The following is a 25613-nucleotide window of genomic DNA, read 5'->3' as shown; positions in this document are numbered from 1 at the left end:
CATCAATAATCCTGCTTTTAAAAGGCCACAGAAACCTACAAAAACACCACAGTTAGAAAAAGCTGTGCTCATGAATCCAGAAGATAATGCAAAATACATGTACCCACCAATATTCTCTCTGCATCCCTAAGAAACTGATATATTTTAAAATGCTCTCTAAAATGAAAGTAATCTCTAACTTAAAATACCATGCAAAAACAAAGGAGCTGATCGATGAATCACATAGATTGGACATATCACTGCCCCAAAATGGCTTCTGTCACTTACAGCCTACATCGCTATAGGGCTTGTACCACTTCAAATTGGATTCTGAACCCTTCACATTGCCATAGATTACACTATTCTCCTTCCTTTATAACAGGCATCTGGAAGAATTTGGTATCAGGCTTAGCTGACAAATCCCGTTTGTTAGTCCAGACACAGCCAAGCATCTCACAGGAAACATCAAACTTAATAGCAACAATATCTACAGCACTTGGAAGATTCAAGAGCCTTAACTCCCACTAACTTTCATTGAGGTCTGTACTGCCAAATCAGTAGGGCTGGGATTAATTTCCCCTACTGAAACTCTCTAAATCTTGGGCAGTAAGTTAAATTAAGTAATTTAGGTTCCCTTTGTAGTCAGAGGAAAGAGACAGCTGCTTCCAGGTGACAATCCTTCCTGTCCCACCCCTGTTCTGACCAAAAAGATGTACTTAAGAGACACACCTCCAAAAGGGATTTTTTTCCTTTCTCATGTCTCTCCATGGTCTCGAGAGGGCCAGACAGAGAATTTAAAGCAGATGCCTAACCTTCAGATGGCAGCAGTTCGAAGAGATGAACTGGCCCCTAAGCACCTGAGCAGGTCCCTCCTCTCTCCTTTGCACTGTAAATATTCCAGGCAACATTTTAATGCTATCAGCATTAACAAATGCATCTCAAATGGCTATTTTATCATCATGTTCTCTTGCTCGACTCTTTCCAAAAGCAGGTGCAGTCTTCCTGATATCAACAAAAACATTTTCAACTTTCAGATAAAAATCTATAAAGACAAGTGAAACAGGAAGGAAAGCGTGAACAAGGACTGCAAATGAACAAAATTGCTCCTGACAAAGCACAGCAGAGGGGAGAGAATTGATTATGCAGTATCAGGATCACAAATCCATATCTGACACCCTTGATATGAAAAAACAATACACTTCTTCATGCTACCTGGACTAATTCAGAAAAGACATATTGTCTCACATTAGCCTACTTAACTGCCTGTCTACCCTCACCCCAGTGCCTGAGTGAGCCCCCAGGGAGTAGAGGGACCCTGGCCTGATTATGAGACATTAGCCAGCCCCAGTCCTAGCTTTTGAAGTCTGGAAGACTGAGCTAGCCAGCCCATAAAGCCTGAGTTCAGTTTGACACTCCCGTTGTGTCTTCCGCTTCACATGGTATTTTATCAGATCTCTGGCTGCAGGATGTTGGGAAATCCCCAAGAAAGGGCCAGTGAATATGTGGAGAGGGGCTATGAGCAGCAAGCCCAAAATCTCTGGGCTGCAAGGTAGATGTGTGCACATGCACAGTAAAGATGACACATTCCAGGTGCCTTTGACTCAAGGTGCACACAGAGACCAACAGCACAAGCACAACAGCTCCAAAAACACTCCGGGCACATCAGATCATCCTTTTCTGTACTGCAACTGTTGGCAGATATCCACCAACCTCTTGACACTTCCAGCTCTCAGCTCCTACTTAACTGTACAGCAGCCAGTAGGTGCTGTGTTTTCCAAGATCAGCCATGTAGAAATGGATGACAGAAAGACAGGAGTAATTTCAAAAACATCTATGTGACTCAAGCCCCTAAATTTGGTTTCAAAGATGATTTAAGAGTCTAAATATCACTTAAATTCAGAGTCTTGCCTAGGAATAGTACAATGACTAAACTGCCTTCTGAAATAAATCACTACTACCACCAACCTCCCTCTCTGCTGAACAACCACCTTCTGTAATTGACATTATCTGTGTACCTTCTGTAATTCTGTGATGGCTTCTATTGCTCGCCATTCCTCACCATGCTTCAGGACTTTGCCAATCCTTCTTAAATTTTTAATTTGATTTTAAGCAGAGAGTAATTTTATTATTATTCCTCAAGCTAATCATATATTTCAAAAACAATCTCTATCAGAGTAGCCTCTGGTTATGTGTTTGGACCTCTAAAGTCAGGCTATAGGTTGTAGACTAAAATCTCAGAATGCGTAATGTTTCTTCACTATTTTCCACTTGCTTTGACAAACATTTTAACTTTAAAGGGAAGTCACCATCATTTTCTAAAACGATACAGTAACGACCTGATCCTGCAACTCTGACACGCATAAAACTCCCCAGTGGGATAAACAGGAATTCTGCCCACAGAAACACTGTCTAATAAGATCTTAATATGGGTTCATTAACATGAAAAGCATTAACCTAACCAATCTGAAAAACACAATGAAGCATTCTTACTGTCATCCCCTCTTGGGAACTGGTGCAAAAGGGCTTTATAACATAGAATAAAACTATTAAATTTTAAAACTGCTGTTAATAAAACATTGAGGAAACAGTTTTAACATTCAGATGACAGAGGACAAAAGAGTTAAAACTCACTCTCTAGTTCAGCAAAGTTGCTTACACAAGGTGCACATTTTCCCTAAAATATATCAACTAAAGTCAGTCCAGGAATCACTGAAAGGGATCTACACAGCTCTGGCCTGCTCAAATTGGAGTAGACATGTCCTGTGCCCCTCCACTAAGTAGCAGCTTTGATCTCAGCAGGTCTAATTGTGACAAGAGCCACCCTTCAGTGCAAGTCCAGCTCTGAGGACTGAGCCTCCAGGTAGGCTTGCAGCACAGTCCTGAGTCACTGCTAGTCACACAGGAGGCATCAGAGTGTCAGTCCTCTGATGCCCATGCAACACATTCACATCTGACACACAGAAGTGTCATTCCAACAACGTCACTGCCCTGGTCCTGCAGGATGCAGACAACAGGAGACTGCAGCAACAGTGCAGTCAGTTGGTATTGGGTTATCTTTGGCCTTATACCATTAGGATCAGATGTAATTTTCCCTCACTAATCTGTGTCCTACTATTGCTATCACATTGAATACCTGCCAATAGGGGCAGCAGTACTGAACGGAGTGTCCCCTGTCTGGTAGGATAAATTCAAAGCATACAATGAGTGCAAATGAGAGGGAAAGAACTGAAAGCATCTATGCAACAGAACGAGCTAGTTTTCAATAGCAAGGCTCTGAGAAAATGCATAACAGTTAGTTGAGCAGAGGGAACTCCTTCCTCTACAAAAGTTGGCATTGGTTGCCACATGATGCATAAATCCATAAATAGAACCCATAAATAAAAAGATCAGTTCTTGAAATACTTCTGGAGACAGTCCAGAAAGTGACATAGACCATGCCTGTCACAATTAAGCCTGCAATAGAAAATAACTTTTAGATAACTATAAGGCTCCTAACATCTTCTATAATAGCTGAGTTCAAAACACTGATGGTTTGTCTGCTGTGGACCTACAGTGAGGTAGGAAGCTGGAAAGGCTATATTGATGCCTTATAATTTAGCTTTCAGTATACAGCTGCTCACATGACTCTAATGGCAAGGATACTTTCAAAAGGAAGCATTCACAACAAGCAGTCAAATCAAGAGACAACATAACACAGTGATGGCTGCTAACATCTAACCTCCACGTACAAAACTCCCAGGATGACTGCTCAGTAAATACAAAACCAAAGGCATAGCTCTAAGTCTCTAATAATTTCTAATTTAGACAAAATTCCCCTTAAATCATCATAAAAACATTTGAATCTGACCTGCAAATAAGAAGAGGTTGTCTGGCACCACTGTCTCCTACCCTCTGTCTCCCACCCCCCAAATAAATCAGACACACAAAGTACATATGTGGACATATAACCTCTTTCCCCTTACTCTAGACTTGCCAGGAAAGGCTGTTGATCAGATTCGAGTGCTGGTGAGTCCCATTCACCCTTGGGTGCTGCTCTAGGGCCAGTCAGAGACATCTCAAGATCAAGGGGGTTGTGTACTCCACAAGCATCTGTCACAGAACAGATCAGACACAGCGTTGATATTAGTGTCATCTTATAGCTGTACTCCAAAGCTGGAGGAGACAGAAATAAGGTTCAGTTTAATAATAGGGTCTCTTATTCCTCAGCTCTAAAACACATAAAAGCTTTTTGATTGAGCACTTTTTTTTAAATAAGCATTGGCAAAAATGGAAATTATATCCTTTCTGCTGAAGAACACAAATAACTGAATTTCAACAGAAGTGGTATTCACATTCCCCCCTTACCAGAAGTAAAATAAAATATTTAATATAAAACAAAGCATGCTTTTCAATTGTTTTTTATTCAAGCACTATTAAACCCTTTGCTCAACAGTACAAGACAACTCAGTTTGTAAGTTAAGATTCACCTCTAAGCCAAAAGCCAGAGCAGTGTAATTAGATCTGTTTTGTCAGATGCAAATGCAAATTTCCAAGCACAGACCTGGCCTTAAACCACCACACTGATGGCACATGCCTATCTGACATGAGCACAAACGCAGACGCCAAACTGACTTTACACAGGTTATTGCACAACAAGAGGCAGTTCAGTTCCCTACTACCACATCAGCTAAGTTTTATGAGAAAACAAAAAAAAGCACTGCAACTCATGCTTAGGCTATGACAGATCCCTGCAGTTTGGCTCTATGGAAACATTATGGCAGGGAGCTGTAGGTGCCTGCTGCTCTGCATTTCACAGTAAACATGTCAAAACCCAGAATTAGCTGCCTACAGAATAACCCCCTCGTTAAGTGTCAGAAGCAGCTTTTTCTTTTTCCTCTCAAGACCATGTAAAAAGCTACCATAAAGAGTCTAGCTCTCATAGCAAGTCTTTTAATAATTACAAGATGGTGTCTCTACTAATTCGAATAGTTCCTACAATTCTAGTGGGGTAAATGGTTGTTAATTGACATAACAATTAAGGTCTACTAATCCTTTATAGAAATGCTGCAGTGATGGAATCCAGTTACATTTGGTGATCCCAGGGGCTGACTCAAATGGAGCACAAGTCTGTGTATGGCTAGGAGCAACCTCCGAACACTCAACTTGCCCCAGGGAACTGGTCCATGATGTTTGCTTCTGTATTTTAGTACCCGTAATGCTCCTGGAGAAGCAGTGCTATAAATAGCTAAGCCGTAAAGATGCTCATACTTAATTGCCCCCTTCCAATACTGCACGGGCTGCACTTGACTGGTGGGGCATTTCATTTCCTCACTCTCACCCCAGCTGAAAAACATCTGTACAAGATAGAAGGATATATATGGATATAGAGGCTGCAGTTTATGCTCTGCACACAGACATGCAAAGGAGGAGGTAGACACCAAAGAAAACCCTTCAATGAGCGGCTACAGCCACACTCTGAGAGCTGTCCTTATTTATGATGTGGGTTAATGCAGCCTCCCTGGGAGCTGCAGTGTGCTTGCTCTTCCATTCCCCATACACATCCATACATCTGAGATTCCTCATGCTAAGGGGACAGTGAGCATTACCCTTTTCATTTTTTTCACCCCACAACTGTAGACTTTTTCACATTCAGAAAACAAAACCTGGTATTTAGGCTGACATATAGATTAGTAGTTGCCTTTCTCCTGCATAAAAGCAGTATTATCTGCTCTTAGATGAGGTTTGGTTTTTTATCTTTTTATGACTATTACACAATCTCGCTGTTGTTTTTGCAGGACTTGCAAGTGGTCTTTTCACACAGAAGAAAGACAGCAGGGACCTCCAGAGGTCATCTGGACCAACCTCCCCCCTGCTCAAGCAGGGCCACCTAGAGCCAGCTGCCCAGGACCATGTCCAGTTGGCTTTTGAATTTACGGACAAAGGAGCACAACCCCTCCGAGCAACCTGTGCCAGTGCTCAGTAGCCAACCTCACAGTATAAAAAGTAAAGAAGTGCAGGTATGGAGTCCAAGCAAAGTCAGTGTTAGTGTACTCGGGGCACTCGGTACTAACTGCCCTGGGAGCTCACTGTAGCACTTTGGTGGCAAAAATATGCACATTTGGCAAAAGGTCATGATCTTCTGGTTCACCAGGAAGGCACATTTAGAGGCTGATCTTAAAACATCAGTCTTTTTATTGCATTTGATGTATTTCTAAACACAGTGCAAACTTTGAATACCAATGCACATCTGAAACCACCATTCTTTGCAGTCCAAACAGCCCCAAATTGAGAGGGCAGGTACTTTCAAGCGCATTCTTTGGGCCCTTGATTTTATGCCTATGATGTGAAAGGCACAGTCAAGAGGCTGAAAGTAATTTCTTTGAGGTTTAGGACGGTGACGGAAATAAAAAAGTGGAGTTACTGGGTCATCCACTCGGTGGCCCCCCTCCTTGCGCAACAGATTGCAGCTGACAGAGACAAGCTGGAGTAGCCACCCAACAATGCATGGGGTTGCAACAGGCACTGACTCCTCTGCAGCAGCCTTCAAGGCACTGGTTGTCATCACTGCCTTGCTGGTTTATAAAGAGCAGCGAAGACCATTTGAGGAGCGGGTATGAAAGGAAAAAAAAATATTCCAGCAGTGTGAGGCAAACTTCTTGTCAGTAAAAGACGTTTTATGCACTGCTGGTGGTGTCACACAGGGTGTGTTATTTACTGCTTCCGCTTCACGGACATATTATACTGCTGGTTCAGGTGCCACCATCAGAGTGCAACTTATCACCTTCTGACTCACAGCATCCTAGAGGAAAGATGACAGTTGCAACTCGTGACATTTCTTTAGCACTCTGGTAACAGATCTGCAACAGCTACTATTAAAGATCTTATGATTTGTTGTCAACAGTGCATTTGTGTTGCAAAGCCAGTAGTTACTTGTACACAGAGCCGGATTAAGTGGTAAATAAGGGGGGAAAGGCGTTGCAGTCATATCTCACCCTCATTAGATCCAGAATTGGTTAAGGAAGATACAAAGCACTCATTTGAAGCCACTAAACAAACAACGTGATGCGTGGGATTTGATGCAACAAGTAGCCAGGCAGGAAGCCCTTCCCGGGCTGCCTCGTGGGCTCCTTGGGCAGCCACAAGCCAGTCATGACAGGTGCTAACCTCGGCAGCAGGGGCACACACTGCTCCAGTCCTCTGGAAATAGGCCTCTTTTTTTTCTCAAGTTCTCATCCAAGGAGAAAGAAAATTTCTGGGGATTTTTCTTTTTTTGGCCCAAATACAACAAAAAATGTTTTTACCAAAAATGCCACACCATGCACAACAGAAATTATAAGTCCTCTGCAAGTCTATTCAGAAGGGCTCATTCCCAGCTTGGTGGGAAAGAAAATATTTAAAAAATTAATGGAAGCAGAAGCAGCACAAACAGAGCAGTAGGAAACTGTGCAGAAAACAGGGAGGGTATAGGAGGAGGAAAAAGCTACACTCAGAAATAATTTTAACCACTGCAGAAGGGAATAAGTGGCTTGTCATTTGTCATGTTAGACTGAAGACTTCTATGCTTCTCTATTAACAGAAACAAAGTAGACAGGACAGGCTCTCATTTAGCCCAATTAGCACAGGTTTCACAGAATTAGTCAGATCTGAGCCAGAAGGGGTGTCTGGCCCATGCCTCAGGGGTCACCACTGCATTGTTCCCCTTGTGAACATTATTTCTCAACACTTTGTCCAGCTCAGTTTTAAATTACCCAAGTGACAGCATTTCCACAACTTCCCATAGAGATTCTGTTATGATGTAATTTATCTCAGAGGTTTTAGCCATCTTCCTTATATTTAGGATGAAATTAAAAAAATTTATGCTGCTAGTTCTCATTATCCTGTCCTTGGAGCACTCTCAACTATTCTCCTCTCTGCCTGAGATTTACATGCTTCAGATACTTGTAAATAGCTGTTCTCCTCTGCAGCTATTCTTTGGCCAAAGCACACAAATTTATTTTAATCTTTATAAATTAGCCCAAGCTGCACTTTAATCATTTATCTTCATCTCCTCTGGGTTCTCCATCTTCAAGGCAGTCAGAAGCAGCCGAGAATCTGGGAGAGTTGTACCTCAGTGCCTGCTCCATACAAAACCAGCAGCAGATCTGCTCTTACTGGAGCAGGAAAGCTGAGCCTGGGCAGTGAAGTCTCACTCCTCAGCTCTGCTGTACAGCAGGTTTTCATGAGGTACTGGAGTGTTACAAAGATTAAATCGAGATTGATATACAGAAGGTCACTGTGGTACTCACTTTCGACGCTCTTCCTGCCTGTTTGCTGTGCCCCCAATGTGGTAGGGCTTGCATGGGATGTGCCCTGCTGACTGGCACGCAAAGAACAAAAGTAGAGATTTCCAGAGTTTCAACCAAAAAGGAAGGATCTCCAGCTGAGAGGCGGGAAATACACTGTAACACGCTCACTGCTTCTGCAGATCTAAGCACAGCAGGAGGCATGAAAAATGCACTGAGCTATGGGTTATCCTTAAAATACCTCCCACTTCACTTGGAAGGTGCCAAAACCTGTAAATCCACCCATTTGAACACAGTTATCAAACAAGAATTCACCCATTACTGGCACATTTCCCCACATATCTCTTATTGACAATTTAGATATCTTAATCCTTCAGTGTTTTTTCAGCTGCTAATTCTGCAACTGTTTTTAAAAAAATAAAACCCCACATGTACCATGATTAATTCATTCTTCATAAGTCCAGGCTGTTTGTTGCTCTTTGTTCATTTATGCACTAGCTGTTTACAAATTCTCTCTTAATATTAGCTCTGTTATTTGCTAGAGACTCAAGTCATATTTACCATATGGTAATTGCAGAGACAGCATGGACAACAAACAGCGGAAGACGAGCTGCTACAGCAATTACAGTAAGTGGCAGCAGTTTCAAGGCTACCTGCTACCCCACCTTCATTTCTTCTCCCTGCACACTCTGATGGCTTTCCCTGTGGGCTGTATAAAGCCATATACCACTCTGATCTCTACAGCAAAGAAAGGCAGAAATTTGCTCTTCACTATGGCATTACCAGACAGGATAATTCACATTTTGCTTACAGTCTGTTTCAGCTGCAGGCCCGTCCTCCCTGGCTGCCAGCCCCACTCTGTCCTGTCAAGGGTAGGTAATCCAAAATATCATCTGGAGCTAGTCATTCTTAATACCCATTTTTTTTTTTCTCTCCCACTATTGCAACAGCCCTAACCTCCTCCTTTGCCCCATCCATGGTCTCAACATGTGTCAGATATTTCTCTGAGGGTGTCGCAAAGGACCAGACTGTACAGGGTTGTTAGAAGGTTAATGGAGCTGCTTTTTAACCCACTTGGACACCCTGACCCCATTGAAATCATGGATTTTCCACTGGGCACAAAAACAAAGATTTAAAATTCCCATGAAAAAAACCGAAACAGATGACTACAAGGGGCCACTGCTGTTTCTCCAAAGAAAGACATGAGGTTTATTTCTTGGTTTCTGCCAAGAGCACCAAACAGGTCCCACACCCAAAATGCACTGGGCTAAACCAGGTAAATACGTGACTATCCTTCAAGAAGATAAAAAAAAGAAAATCAAGATTCCCTATATGTATATGCCAATTTGTGAGCCAGCTTGGGAGTGCTGCATACAACAAAGCATCCTATCTGAAAACTAAAAGGCTCCTCCCTTGCCACATTTAGCATGCCTGCAATGATGCTCCTGTAATTCCCAGCAGTCAGCAAGTTTTAGATACTAGTGAGGAACATCTGAACGCTGGATGCTGGGCATCGTGCATCAGAAGATTTTCTAGCAAAGATATAATAATTATGCTGTGATTTATCTCCAAAGTGGAAGCAGTAGCATTTTCATTGTATTCAGAGCATTACTTAACACCAATTTCCCTCCCTTGACTCTTCCTTCCAAAAGTCTCCTTTTACACAAAGTCATCTTAAAAGTGAGGACTACCTTTCCAGCCCAGTCAACCTTCATACCATCAGCTGAAGACCGGCAAAAGAGATAAGACAGAAGGTCCTCAGGACCGGATTTTCTCTCGAGTAAATCAGCATAGGTCCAATGAGCCCAAGTCGCAGACCCAGCTTATTCTACTGGAGGAGCTGCCTGAGAAGCTTTGGCAACGTTTTATATAACATAAACATCCAAAAGAAAAGTCTCACCTATTTCCTCTTTGCAAGTCATGTCACGCATATCAGCTGGGGGCATCTTCTTGCTTGTTCCATACCAACTGTATCCCTGTCTATCCCACTCTGGTTTCTCACTCCTCCCAGTGCTCCACAGTGGCCCTGAATTTGGTACAACTAGCCCTGCCAACAGGAGCAGCTGAGTCATGGGAGATGACCACACCAGCCAAACGCACTGAAAAGAGACAAGGGAAGGTGAAAATCCTCCTTCCCCCACAACCCCAGACCCCAGCAAACAAGGCCTGGAGCTGTTTTGCTCCACCATGTGCCCATTGTCTCCTTGGATCAGCATCATGAATTGCCTCATCCTGGCAGCACAATGACAGGAGTCACCAGCTTAATGCAGGTGCTCATCCCACACAGCCACCTGCTGTATGGTCTATATAAGCCACTGAAGCAAAACAAGAGGATAGCCTCTATCCTACCACTGAGGGGTACAGCCTTTATTATTGATGCTAGTCCCAGTTTTACTGAGAAGCTTGAGTCTCCTTAGGGCACTGAAAAAACTGTCTTTCCATCCATTTCTGTAAAGAGAAACTTAAAACTGAGATGTGTTCTACTTGCTTTGAAGACCAAATATTACCTAGACAAGGCTAAAGTAAGAAAATTACAGTGTCCCTCTCTTGCTGGGCTTTTCAGTGGAGGACTGACTTGAGCAACAGCTAAGTCAGGAACGAACAACCAGTTTTCACAGCCTTGCTCCACACTGTGCCCATGTCCCCTGCTCCCTCAACCCATAAAGCCTCTCCTGCTCAGACATACTTCTGCAGTGTCCCAAACCCAGTCGTCCCTGCCATTGCTGATGACAGTAATTCCTGTCGCCTCTGAAACCTATCACAAGCAATGGAAAAACTCTTTGCCCAGAACAGGAGCAAGAGGCTCCAACTGCCAGCAGGTGAGGAGCAGTGGGACACGGAGAGCATTACCTGAGGCAGGGGCACCATTACAATTTCATTCAGGTCAGTGACACAAGCAGGTAGAAGAACAAATACAACAGGCCTTTGACAAAAGCACGACCACTTTTAAAGACAAGAAAAGCCTTTAAATTAATCCATTTTGCTGTAGAAGCTCAGTGAGCAGGCAAATGAATAAAAATGGGCTTTCAATGAATGAGCCCTATATCCCTGCAACTCTTCACTCTGCAGTAATCCCTCTGCCCATTCTCCCTTCCCTCTGCTATCCCTGCAGACACACATGCAAACACTTCCATGCCCCTTCCCCTAACCATTACTCCCAAAGCAAACCCTGCAACTCTTCCTAAACCCAGCAACCAGCTAAACAAGAGGCAGCACATACTGGAGCTCCCTGTGCTGGCCAGCCAGTCAGCAAGCCACCAGCACCACCAGTGCACATTTAATGAAGTGCACAAGAACGTGACATTTAAAAGACCACCAAACCTTTTGTCAGTTTTTGTGAAACTCACTGATGTGCCAGTATGGTGAGCACTGGAAAGGTCCTTCTTAGAATCATACAATCATTAGGTTGGAAAAGACCTTAGAGACCATCAACTCCAACTCTTAATTGAGCACGTGCTTCCTGAGTGGGCCAGCCTCCTCCTTCATCCCAGCAGCAAGGTCCATACGGACTGGAGAGACAGGCAGAAAGCTACACAGAGAAAACAAAATGGGTGTTGAACATGTGAGGGATGCAGTTGGAAGACTAGAAGGCATGGAGTTGTTGCGGGAAGTGGGGAGTTGGGGCAGTTACTGAAGAATCATGAATAAATCTATACATTTAAGAACAAAAAGCAGAGGAGAAAAAAGGCCAAAGCTGGGGAAAGAGGGAGAGGTTGTGAAGCAGCAAGGAGATGCATCTAGGCAGGTAACAGGGAAGCTGGGAGTGACATAGGTGCATCAAGTGCAGCTAAGCAACTTCTCACCTTCAGTCTCCTGGTGTGATTCCCCAGAGGGAAAGCAGCTCCACCGTGCTCTGAAGGTTAAGCTGTGCCTTCTGCCTGGCAGCAGAGCACATTGCAGCCAATGGGTAAAACTGCCTACCTACTTAAAAGCAAACCCCAACACTGCCAGGAGGGATAGGCTTTATTTTTAGCGGAGACACCAGCAGGGTCACTGCTGGTGCTGCATTTCCCAATGTGTTCCCAGGGTTTCATGAAGTGTGCTGCATGCACAGGGTCACTGCCGGGGAAACATCTGTCAGGTCAGGTTTGGGGAGATGGATTATTTAAGTTAGAGAAAAAGAAACATTTACTAGAAGAACTGAACCTGAAACTACTCTGGAAGGTTATAAACGGAAGGAAAAAATTATGCTTAAAGAGTGAGAGCAGGTGGTAGTTCATGTGAGGGTGAAGTCTAGCGCACCAATCTCCAAGACCATCGGACAGGAGAAGAGTTCATCGTGTGTAACTCCAACAGCATCCCCTCTGCTTGCTTCCTACAACCCAAGCTTTGAAAGGCTCATTCTTGTCTGGGGGCTGCCATAACAAAAGCAGCAGCATGTCATTATTCCTCATCAGGATCCTTGGTAAAGGAAAAGCACACACAGAGACACCCACCTTGCCTTGCACCTTGAAAACAACAACGCCGAGATCTGCACTTCGCTCTGATCCTCAGATCTTCCCACGGGAGCCAGAGTCAACCTCGGGGCAGACATGTCCCCCAAGGACATACATACTGCCTAAGCACAACACCCTCAGCAAGAACAGGGCAGCAGCATAAACTTAGCCTGCTGCGACCTCATGAGGACAAGGAGCCAGGTCCTTCCCTGCTAGTGGGTTTCGTGGGTGCAAACCTAACAAAACAGTTGGCACCATTCCCATTTGCACTGCCAGGGAATGCAGTCTGGAGGCTTCAACATGGAGAGATTGTTGTTGATGAAGTGCTGAGTGCTAGTGTGAAGCTTTCAAGGGACTTGAAAGAATTGAGAGCAGACGGGAAGATCTTATTTTATTCTCTTCTTGAGGAACTTGAGTCCATTTGGCATGTTGCATCTGAGAAACAGGTTGTCCTAGACTCTCCAATTTTAATTTTTTTTTAGATCAGGATCAACTCTTGTGTATGTTCTTGGGAAGATCTTATACAAAAAATTATTTTGCCTTTTTTTTTCCCCACTAATTCTTGTGCCTCTTAATAGCTTAAGAAGTGTTTTACAGACCCCATCACTCTTGAGTTCTTTGCAACTAATTTGCATTCAGAATTATCCATCTCATCAAAAGCAGACTTCAAGGCTGAAGCAACTCCAAGCCTTAACTGCTGCAGGCAATTCAGACCGCGGTTTTACAGGTGGAAGAAGGGCTTCTTAAGCCAACCTGAGCATTTTCCACCCCTGTTCATTTGTTCCCACTCTGCAATAGCTCTCCCTTTTTCATTGGCATAATTGTTTGCATGGCTGTGCCATGAATAAAGTCAGGAACCGATCTGGCTGAAAAGTCAGCTGGACCCATCACTTGGCCACACGCCACTGCACAGCATCCTGCAGAGGGTAGGACAGGAGCAGGAACAAGCAGCCAGGGTGAGAAGGCTGCAGAAACCTAAGTACAAATGACAAGTATGGCAAGGATATTAGCGGCATGGACAGGGGCAGGTTTGCCTCTTGGAGCAGCAAGTCCTGCAACACCTCCTGGAACATTTTACAGCCTCATTCTGCTACACAAACGAGAGACGTATCTCTACCTCCATTTTTTCCTAATCAACACATGTATTCAAGGGTCACTGAGCAATCCCAACCAGAACTATGGAAGAGGTTAAGGTTGCTTATTAAAGTGAACTTTAAGCTTAACATCAAGATACTACTTCCCACCACGGAAGGTCCACCTCAAGCTGGTAAAACAAGACATCCAGGCCTTAATGCCCCCAAACAAATTTTGCTGACTGTAAACAGTAGAGAGGGCAAAAGGACAGCTTCTTTACACCAAGCATTAAACCGAGTCCCCATCTGTCACCAGCCAGGGTAGACCAGCAGTACATGGCAGAGGCCATGCTGCCTTCCCCAGCTGGGGTGCAGGAAGCTGTGGAGCTGACGCAGCAGTGGGTTTCACTGACTGCCAAGACCCTGGTGACAGACTCTCCTACCACTACTTGCATTGAGGTGAGCTAGGATACATCCAAAACAAGCTGCAGCCCAACCACAGAGTGAGGTGCAGACATGCTCTAACTCTCCCTGCTTTTGCCCCGGCTCTGGCCCAGGGGAGGAAAGCATCTTTCATCTGCACACAGCGTACGAGCACACTGGCAAGGCACCTTGCATTGTTGGCACTGGAGGCCCCCATTCACTCCTGGACGGGTCATTTTCAACACACCCTTAGTAGCAAGGCCTAAGTGCCCTCTCACAGGTACATCCCTGCATTGCTACATATGTTTTGATTAAAACAGTGTCCCGCTTTGCTCCTGGAGGGTGCTGCTGTTTGTTTTGAGATAGCCTCCAAGTATCAGCTGTGGAGAGGGTGATGATGAAAGCAGTGGCAAAGCATTCTCATAAGTCTATAGTTTCTAAAACTCTTTGACACCTCTCTGGTTGCAAAACATGCCTAGCAGCACAAGATATTTAGTATTTCTGATTGCTCTTGACCTGGCTGCCTCTGCTGCTGTCCTGAGTTAGGAGGCTCAGGTAAAAGACAGCAGAGTAGAGGAAGGAAGCAAACAGAGCAAGTCCAGTTTTGCAGCCTAGAAATAATCTGCTAGTGAATGGAAATGCTGAATGAAAACAGCAGCTTCTCCCTAAATCTGAGTGCTCTGGAAAAGCTCCCTGATATATTATGAGGGAAAATCCTCATTGGAGTGTTTCATTAGAAAACAAGCTATCATAAAAGAAACATTAAGAGCCCTAAGCTCCCCTCTCTCCCATGATGTCAACCGTCAGACATATCAGCGACGGCTCAGCTGTGTGATCAAAGGCTCCAGCAAGCAGATTTAAAGACAGTATTACCAGAAAATTGAGAGCTGAAGGAGCACGGGGCCATGATCATCACCTGTTTATACACGCATCTTATGGGGTGAACTAATTACTTCACAATGTTGTGCCACAGGAACACTGGCACCTGGGTCTTCTCATTGCAACACTGGCAAGATGGGGTGGTGGTGCTACCTTCACAATGGCATCACACATCCCTGCTGCCCAATTCTGTGCTATTCCTGCACGTCCTGTTACAGAAATGCCTAGAGGGGGGACTGGGAGGCCATTGTGCTAAACCTTGACTATGCACATTCACGATGACCCTCATTTAGAGCTTCTAGTTTAAAGCTTTAAGGCAGAGAGAACAGAAGGGAAGGAGGGAAGCCAGCTACTATCCAAATACGGTTCCCAAGCGACCCAGCAGCCCACTTAAGCTGCAGGAGACTCAAGGTGGTTCCTGGATGTCATTCTGGAAGTGACCAGGGACAGCAAGCTTGTCTTCAGACCCAAATCTCACAGCCCCACATCACTGAAATCAGCAAATGCAGGACCATGAGCTCAGCAGCACAGAAAGCGTTCTAAAGGTGCCCCAAGAACAGCTTGTGATCTCATGTATCTCTCAATGCATTAAGCTCTTCAGGACACAGACTATAATTTACGAGACATTTGGAAGGCACTTTGAAACATGGTCCCCCAACCAGCCTGATGGCTTTAGGAGTTACAGTTATCTAAACAGTAAATCAACAACAGTATTAATCTATGCCACAATACCTAAACACAGTGGGTGACGGTAGCCAGAGCATCACAACTATCAATTTCTTGGCTTCAGAGTTTTTTTCCATATTAAGAACATGCTTTTGTCTGTGTAATTTAATTTCCTCCGCTTTGTATTTATATATAAAATTAGATATTACTGCCTGATTTAAAAAAAAATGGAAATTTGGCCAGCAGTCAAAACCATCTTCTTTTAACTGTTGAAGCACATGAAAGGCATCTGAAACATGACAACAAAAAAGAACAAGGAACTATTTGTCAACGCCACTTGGTCATTGGGGAAGCTTAGGGGAGGAGACTGATGCTGTTTGTTTAAAACGAGCAAACAAAAGCCTAACAGACAGACCATTTATCTGTATAGTGCTTCACTTGAAAATATTGGCAGATGGAATACATCTTAACTTGATTTCTAATAAAAAGTGCTGACACACTCTGTTATGGCACTTCCCTGCCTTGGGGATGGAGGATGCCTATTGCAGGAAGGACCCTCTGAAACCAAGGGATACGATATGGCAGCAGGTCAGCCCAGAACCTCAGAAAACCCCTTTCCTGCCCTATCAGCAGTACCATACCATCTGCCACACTCAGACCAGCCACACCTGACTTCAGTCCCCCCAGCTCCAGAAGAAGTCAGAGGAAACAGAGTACCTCCTTCCTTCCTACAAGTCAGCCAAGCCGAGGAGCAGTGACCTACATGCCCTGTGACCACCACGATGAACCAACAACAAAGTCTGCTCTGGTCAGGCTGGGCAGCTCCTGCCCTTGCACCAGCCTAGCAAGAGCCTGTGGAACACAGACCGGTGCGTGACCCAGGCCATGCTTGGTACCCCACTCCATGTGCACTCTGGGTGCTGGTGTCTGAGACAGCGCAGGGCATGCCTCCCACGCTGCCCAGGGCAATGGAATGAGCTATCCTACCCGGTGATGGCAACTGCAATCCCCAGTGCCATCTTTTCAATGTGGCAGCTTTGCAGAGGAAATGGAAAGTCTACCTGCAAGGAACAGGTACTGTGCAGAGAGGCGGTAGGATGGCTGGCTACCCATCCACCATCCCTCTCGCACCCCATCACCCACTAGTTATTGCAACCATGTCCTCACCGCATCTGCACACAGGTAGAAAAATATCATTAACAATACAAACAAGACCCAGGGAGATTAAATGACGTGCCCAGAAGCACACTGGAAGCTTGCCAGAGACTGGGAGCCTACCTGCATTTCCACTGCCCTCACAGAGGAACTCAGCAGCAGGAATACCACAATCTGTCACACCTTGGGCATTTGGGAAATGCCTGGACCATCAGCTTACTAGAACTGCTGTACTGCACCTTCTACTTACAGCGCTCTATCCATTCCCACTCCGTCCTCTCCTTCTCCATCCTGGCTGATACTACATCCTTTCATTTACAACAGGGAGGTAACTGATTTGCCTGCCACCACGTTGCATGCTGAGGGCTCCCAGGCTGCTTTCACTCTTCCCCAGCCAGCCCGCAGCAGCAGCTGGACGTGCTCTTTTCTAAGATCACTGCTTCAGCTCAGGAAACAAGTCTTGTTCCAGTTGACCACAGGAGCCTGAACATAAGCACCAAACACGACTTACTTTCTTAGCTAAATCGTGATCAGGGTAAACAAATGCCTGCAACAGCAGTGCACGGAGCAGGATTAGGGACTCCCTAGAAATGCTTGTGCCGTGGGGAAGTGATGCCTCTCCCCACTGCACCAAACCCAGCGAGCACCTTCAAAGCCTCTGTGTCTCAGCAGCCCCCAAAGCCAGCTCTGCTCTCCCGGGCCACCTGCCAGGCACCCAGAGAGCAGGATGAGCACTCTTGAATGGGAAGATGCCGCTGGCTGTTACCTAAGTCTTCCAGCCCTGTCCTTTCCAGAAATGAAAACCAGCTCAACAAAATCACCCTTTGGCTCTGTGAGAGATGTGAGAAATTAAAGGAATACATATACAAGCATGAGGAAGGGATGCGCGTAAGGCACCCCTTCTTACCACCACCATTCCTCTAGCATCTCACCTTAAACCTGAAACACATTTTTAGGGTGAAATACACAGAAAAAGCCCGGGAACAAACAGAGGAGCCACAAACCCAACCATTACGCTAGAGCTCCACTTGGAGGGGAGGGAGGTTGGGGGTGTGAGGGAGAAACTGCCACAGCCTCATGTCTTAGAATAACTGTAAAAAAAAACCCAAAACACTTGCAAGGTTTTCATCTCCCACCCCGGGCGACGGATACTTTAGGCGCTGGTGGGGAAAAAAAACAAAGCCCTGAAACAAGGCTGGGAGGGAAGGAAGAGTATGAAATTATCCAACATTTAGGTCAGCTCGCATGCGTGCGTGTGCGTGTATAATTTCTCTCCCCCTGCCAGCCAGGGGCTGCGGGGGCCCCGCAAGCGGCCCCGTGCCCTATTTAGGGCAGAGCCTGGCGCAGCAGCTATATTTGACACCCAGGGTAAACAAGCCGGCCCCGGCAGACAGAGCGCGACAGCTGACCGGGACCCCCGCCCGGGGTGAAAAAAAAAAATCATCAAAAAAGGATTTTTTTTTTTTAAAGGAAATTTATAGCACTGCATGAGAGGCGCTTTTCCCCCGCCCGGCAGCCCCGGGCAGAGCCTCTCCGGCATTCCTGCGGGCCGCGGCGGCAGCGAGGGAAGGAGGAGGCAGGCAGGGATGGAAGGAAGGAGGGAGGCAGGGATGCCGGTGCTGGGGCGGCAGGGAGGGAAAGAAGGAGGAGGGATGTAGGGATGCCGGTGCTGGGGAAGCAGGGAGGGAAAGAAGGAGGAGGGATGCAGGGATGCCGGTGCTGGGGAAGCAGGGAGGGAAGGAAAGAGGAGGGAGGCAGGGATGCCGGTGTGGGGCGGCAGGGAGGGAAGGGAAGAGGAGGGAGGCAGGGATGCCGGTGCTGGGGCTGCTCCCAGGCCCCGCAGTGCCCCCTCCCAGCGCGCATCCATCCCGCAGCGCCCGCTCCGGAGGCAAAGCCCTCCCCCCGCAGCGCACACACACGCACCCACACACACCCCCACACTCACACACACACACGGAGCCGCCGCGGCTCCGGGAAAACACCGCCAAGGAAGGAAGCTCCCGGCTCCCGGGCAACGTGAAGTCCCCTTCCCCCCGAGCCCGGCGGGAGGGACAGCAAAGACCCCCCCCGAGCCCCCCGCCTGCGAAGAGTGAAGCCCTGAAACTTCCCCGCCAGCCTCGGGTCTCCTACGGAGCAGGGGGAGCGCCCTCGTACTTACCCCTTCTGGTCGCTTTCCTGACTTTATTTATATATTTTTTTTCTTTCGTGGAGGGTCGGGGGCCCCCGCTGTCTCCCCAGTACAAATCCTTCCGGTTCCTAAAGGGAGCTCATCGCATCTCCCGGTGATTCACCGACGGGCTGTGCGGGGGGGTCGCCTTGGCATGTCAGTCCAAGTTGCCTCGCTGGCTACAAAACCTGCGCTCGCTTTTGCAGCTGTCAGGGTGAGCGGGGAGGCGCATCTGGAAAAAGGGGTGGGGGTGGAGGTGAAATCGTTGATAAATCCACCGGCCTCGATCTTCAGCGCCGTGCGGTTGGAGTTCGGGGAGGGAAGGGAGATCTGGCGAGGGGGAGGAGGAGGCCGAGGAGGACGGAGATGAATGGGGGTCGAGGGAGAGGGGAAAATGGATTGTACCCCAGACTGCCCCTGACACTGCCGGGCTTCCCCGCTCCCGCTCTCCCACCGTCGGGTCTCGGTCCGGGCTCCCCAGCGTTACGGTGCTCGGCGAAGCACTGAGCCCGGTTCCGGGGAGCCAGCGAGGTTTGCACAACTGCAGCGAGAAGCCAAATCAAAAAGCCAATCTGCGAGCCTCCAAAACTCCACGTCACCCTATCAGCTGGGAGCGAGAGCTGCAACAGAATTACAAGCCGTGCATATTTATTCTTCTGAATCCAGGGGAGGATTTTCAGATCGTTTAAAGCGAGGCGTGACGAAACCAGAGCAAACCCTTTCCAAACTAAATAAAGGCATGTAACGTGCACACACTCACACTCACACACACCCCCACCCCTCTGTGAGATCTCCACGGGTATGTAAAGATAGAAATATACACTCACTGAGCTGCAATCGCTCCTCTGCCCTCCAGCTATATTGACTTGACTTTGTGTATTTAAAGTGAGGGAGGAGAAGACCCTGGTTCTTGAGCCTCAGAGCAGAAGATATTGATTGCATATCTGAAATTTGAAGCATCTGCCAAACAATTCTAAGAGGTTAAATATAGGCTACGTAATTACACGGGCTGAGTTGGTCTTGGCATCCCCATTTGAAGCTGCATGCTTCAGTTTCTGCTTGCAGAAACCACCCAGCCATTTTTTTTAACCAAAGTCAAATAACAAGTTGTGAGACAGCAAGTCATCTTAAGGTAAAAAATACACGTTGCCTCCAAAGTTGCCATTTAACTTTGGCAGAAGATGACTGAAGGCTAGTTTCCAGGGCAGTGGAAGAGGGCAGTAGCTTTATGCTTTGCACAAGGTACATTGTGATGTTTGAACACAAGTTTGTCTCTCCTTGTGATTCCCTGACTCGGCCCTGTATCTCCCCAGATAACCCAAGCAAAGCAAGGTACCATGTAGGAACATGTAGCCAGAGGACTAGGTGAGATCTAACACATGTTGAGATGCCCGAGCTCAAGGTTCTGGCCAGCCCAACAGAGGGCTGCACACCTGAATGATGCTTTTGTGTGACTTCAGGGAGTGGAAGGGCTTCCTGGTGCCTAGGGGCAAACGGGCACATGCGCACATGTGGGCCAAGGCATTAAAATGGCCAGCAGTCTTCTTGGAGCTGTGGAAGAGCCCTTATTAACATCAACACATAAAATCAACAGCACAGCATCAGTGGCTGAAATCCAAGACTGAGTGGATGCAGGAACCCTGATGGTGGCCAGTGTCACCTGATCTCCAGGAGGTCACCTCCAAACCTCACAACCCTGCCAAGGAGAAAATACTCCAAGGGCAGCAGGTCTCTAGTCCCTTCTGATACTGAGGGAAGGAAACTGCCTCAGGTGGTATAGGGGAACTCTCCCAACCCATAGCTCATCATCAGGTGGTTCCAAACAACCATTGTGTTTAAGACTCAGCAAGAGCAGGTCTGGAGTAAAGAAACAGTGGTGCAAACTCTTCATAAGTAGGAACAAGCCGGGGCGGGGGGAAGGGGAAGAGGGGCAACATACAAATTTACAATTGACAATAACTTAAAAGAGATAGAGATCTTTATTTTATACAATTTTTTCATTTCATCTCATCTTCTGAACTCAATACATAAAATTATGCCTAACACACTTCAGAAATGCTCCCTGGCATTTCCATCATTTTTTTTCCCTTCCACATGGGCCTGATCTTATGTTGCTCAGTTCACACAGCAATTGTTCATCACAAGAGGGAGTATATTAAATTTTTTATCTCCTTAGTGTTAAGGGTGAGCTTGCAGGATACTACCTTGCGATGAAAGCATCCAAACCCTTTATAGAATACCACTATAAAAAGTAAACCAAGCAAAAAATAAACCCTCTTGTTTATGTTAGCTTTAGTTAATAAAATATAGGGATTTAAAACTCCTGGGCTGCTTAGCACAATATCACTAAACAAACCTGGCTGTCAGTTTTTAATGAATACCAAGATCACTTGATGTTTCAAGTGTTACCTCACCTAAACCAAAACCACTATCAAATACTAATATGTTGAAGGAACACACACTATTTCTTTCCTAAAAGCTTGCCTCACTCTCCCTGAATGACAAACATAATTAACAATTACATTGTGCAACAAGAACAGCAAATTTGTAAAGCAAAACCCATTCCCATCCAGACTCTTTCCATGATCACTTGAAACTGAAACCAGAAGTAAGCAATGTTGTTCATGAACCAGTAAGGCATCAGTTAGATGCTTTTCCCATGAGCAGTCAGGACCTTAACCCCACTCTCAAACTTGTCTCTAAGCTCTTGAGATTTGGAGCAGAACAAGAATTGCAGGCTTTGCTCTTCCCTTCCTTGTCCATCTAAGACTAGAAAAGATTTTTCTAACTTAATCCGTGGTTTCAGCATCCCATGGCTTCAATCTTCTGCTGGCACTGTTTTTATCAACACTGTTGATAAAGACAACATGCGCAACAGGCATTGACTTGTTCTGCCAGGCCAATATCATCTATCGGCACAGAAAAACCTGCCAGTGTCCAAGTTCTGGAAGAAACTCTGGGAGCGTTAGCTGAGTCAGAAAGTATCTATTCCTTCCCCTTCGTTCACCAACTGCATGTTCCACACTTACAGGTAAGAATTTCACACAGTTGCCATCCAAAATTTCAGGCAGATATAGCCATATTACAGCTATATTACATCAGACAACACAGGCTGCAGGTTTGGCTACTCCCTGGAAAATGTCTAGCTGAGTAAGGCTATACAAATTGCTCCCACTACCTTGCTGTCCTCCTCTGATCTTTCAGCCCTCAGCCTTAGGAGCCAAGAATGGCCACAAACAGAATCTACAGTTGTCCTTGTTGCTTGAATACAAGCAGCCCCTTTCTCTCATTCAAGATTTTGTCTTGGTGAACCTGGGTTATACGTCATGCTATTTTTTCATAGCTTTGCTTTTCATCCCTCATCAGGTCCCTGCTCATGTTTGTGTCAGAATTGACGGGATAATATGACATTTATTGGTATGATGCATCTGCAGAGCCTTGAAATAAGTTCCAAATCTGAGAAAAAAATTACTTTATAGGGGAAAGTGAAAAGGAACCACCACGGAGAGGGCAGCTTCAAGGCTATCTATGATTACAAAGCAGATGAACCCACTTTAAATGTAAAATTCTGTGCTTTATTTTTCCCCCCGATAAAAGCCTGCTTTGCAAGCCAAGCTGGGCTTTACATAAACACTCTCAACAGTGCACAAGATCATATTGGTCAAGCCATGGGACACCTGGAACAGTCTACACTGTCTTCATGGCCCTTCCTGTGACCAGTGGGCAATTCCTCCACAGGTCATAGCAGATAGATTTCTGCTCACATGCACAAGGAAGGATGAAGCATTGCTCATTTCTTGTATGTTCTTTGTGCACTGATCAAGAATGGTTGAAATACACATTTAATCTCTCAGATATGTCTGTGACAGGTATATGTTGTTTTATGATCCTCTAGTCTCATTGCAGAGCTTCACAGGAGATTTAGTCTGGGGTCAGAGTCCACATTCCTCAGGTCTAGCTCAGAAGGAAGGGCAGTTCTTTGTGCAATCATCTTCACCATCATCACAACTGAGTGCAGAGAAATGTAGAGATAAGCCCCTGTATAGGTGGCTGATACCACAAACATATCCTGGTCTGGGCTGGCCAAAGGTATTCTGTGCAAATGAACAAGGACCTAAAGTGAGTTAACATGGGACACACACAGACAACACCACACACACAAACCCCTAAAGAGAGCTAGTCATTTGGAGTCCAGGGCCATGCAAAACCTTGAAAACTTCTGATAAGAAGTGACATCTTCCAAAGAATCCACATGACAGTGAAAAGCAAGGGCACACCTCACGACCAGAGTTTGATCATGGTGGAATCCAGGACACAAGTTAATTCCAAACTTTTCCATTTTAACATTGGATTCAGAAACTGTGTTTGTCCATAAATTGACCACTGCAGAGAAAGCAGACATCTGTGGTGGAGCATACACACACAGGGCAAACACCCTGAGACAAGGCCTGCCAAGTCAGCGCATCCTGGCGCAGGAAACAAGCATTCATTCAAAGGGGATTTTTCCAGCATTTTAAATGCCAACCACAGGTGGTATTCAGGGAGACCTTCTTAGGTTGAGACATTCCTTATTTACTGCATCTTACAGCAACAGCTTAATAGCAACTCTGTTACAAAACATGGGGTTTTTTTTTTGGAGGTGTTCTATAATGTAAGTTTTTTTCCAGGAAGGACCAATGGGACTCTATTTCTTACAGGACTGGGGTGTGTTCCAGGACAAAGGGCACATCCATAACGCTCCTTTCAAACGCGGTGATTAGTAACTAGCAACCAGCCCTAATACTTCTGGTGATACGCTTATTTTCTCAGCTGCAGAACAAGTACCCGAGGCTCAGATTACAATAGTGGATTGGATCTGTTCTACTCCTCACAACCAGTGAAGACCAAAGAGCCTGGCCTCGAAGGAGGAAGTTTGGCATGACAGACAACAGCAACAGATAGCAGCATAGTGAGAAGCCTGCAAGCACATCAGCATATTCTGACGGCTTGTCATACATGTCTTACAAAGCCTTAGAAAAGGGTTTGGCTTCCAAAGTAGTCAATTTATTGAACAACTTCCCCATATAATTTTGAATTCCAAAAATCAATGGGAAAATCTCACATTTCATTGATTTTGTAACCCAACAAAGACAAAAATCAATTGTACCTCCACCACTCTGGTTTCTTTGTTAAATACTGGCACTAAGATTTTTTTTTTTCTGCTTCCTGTACCATGTACTGGGTAGTAGCATAAAAACAAATGCACATTTTTAAAACTAAGCCAGGGCTTCATGGAGAGGAGGAGTCACAATGATTCTAGAGCAGCAGATGGTTCTTCAGCCACATGTCACACTCAGGCTGGGTTTCTCTTACCTCTCTCAAATTCTTCCCCTTACCTGTATCTTCAAATTCTGGGTAAGCTACTCCCTGGTCAGTGGGCTTGCTAACAGGATAAATAGTGCTGCTATTGGTAAAGAAAAGCAGTTAGGGTTAGGTTATATTGCAGGTAGCATACAGGTAGCAGGAGCTTGTTGTCCCCTGTGTTGGCTTTCAGTTCCTAAGGGTATACCACACCATCAGCAACCCAAATCCTCCCAACCATTTTGCAGCTCAGGTGGCCAATAGACCCACAGCCGCCCTGTAGCCACCTAAGTACGTTAGTGGTGCCTGCCAAGGCATTGTAGGTGCTCAGTTCACAGGCAGAAAATGTCGTTCTGGCTGTAGGTGCCCGTGCCTTTAACCTCACAGCAATTTCTGTGGGGGCTGTAAACAAGGTTTCATGCTGCAGTTTGTTTCCACTTTGAACATGCAAGATGCCAGAGCTGAAGGCCCCCAACCTCAGAGGATGGTACCAGACAGCACAACTACAGACCTTGATAGTACAGTCCAATGGGGAAAACAATAAATGCTGGATAAAGACAGAATAAGGTTTTACTATTCCCTAAGTTTATTGTAATAATTTTCTTAGCAAAATTGCTGAGACCTACTAAAAATATACATATACATCTATAGAAGTCTCCTATGCAATAGTGTCTCTTCCTGTAAAAATCTGGATGAAGTGAAGAGTGTCAGATTGTCTCTTCCCCCTGAGTGGTTAGAAGAAAGCTGTGCTTCCCTCCAGGAGACCTTGATTCTGGTTTATAAAAAACAGGGGGAAAAGAAACCCTATAAATTAAATTAACATTGACCATTAAGGAAAGTAAACAGTTTAATTAAAGGAGTGAGAGGCTTGTGCATGTAGAGATTGGAGATATACATCTACCTCGAAGACACGTAGCCTCTGTCCACATCTGGCTGGACTCAGGAAACACTTATGGGATGAGTTCTGGGTGCAGGGTCTGGCCCCAGACTGTTCTGGTGAGATCCAGGGACAGAGACAGTCTACCTGGGGAGAGGCCTGCCACTGGGACTCCACACGAGTTCTGCCACCACCCTCAGCACTGAAGCTTTGACTTTAAGTCTCTAATTATGTCACCAAACTGTCCTTCTGATGTGTCTTGGTTTTGGTGGATAAAACATTGGTTCTCACTCAAAGTAGTAATATAGGTTCTCCTAAAATAGGTTCTCCTAAAGTTTGAATTTAGGAGAGTATTAT

The 25613-nt window shown here is 45.6% G+C and overlaps 1 protein-coding gene across 1 annotated transcript in view; it reads right to left on the bottom strand.

Moving 5' to 3' along the window:
- The window catches only part of SLC8A3 (solute carrier family 8 member A3), a 275261-nt gene that overhangs the window by 97903 nt on the left and 151745 nt on the right, over positions 1–25613 (bottom strand). The gene's annotated exons all lie outside the window — the stretch shown is intronic.

The sequence above is a fragment of the Phaenicophaeus curvirostris genome, chromosome 5 (assembly GCF_032191515.1).
Source record: "Phaenicophaeus curvirostris isolate KB17595 chromosome 5, BPBGC_Pcur_1.0, whole genome shotgun sequence".
In the NCBI taxonomy this organism is placed as follows: Eukaryota; Metazoa; Chordata; class Aves; order Cuculiformes; family Cuculidae; genus Phaenicophaeus; species Phaenicophaeus curvirostris.
The sequence above is the reverse complement of the archived record's forward strand: the minus strand, read 5'-3'. Positions and strand labels throughout refer to the sequence as shown.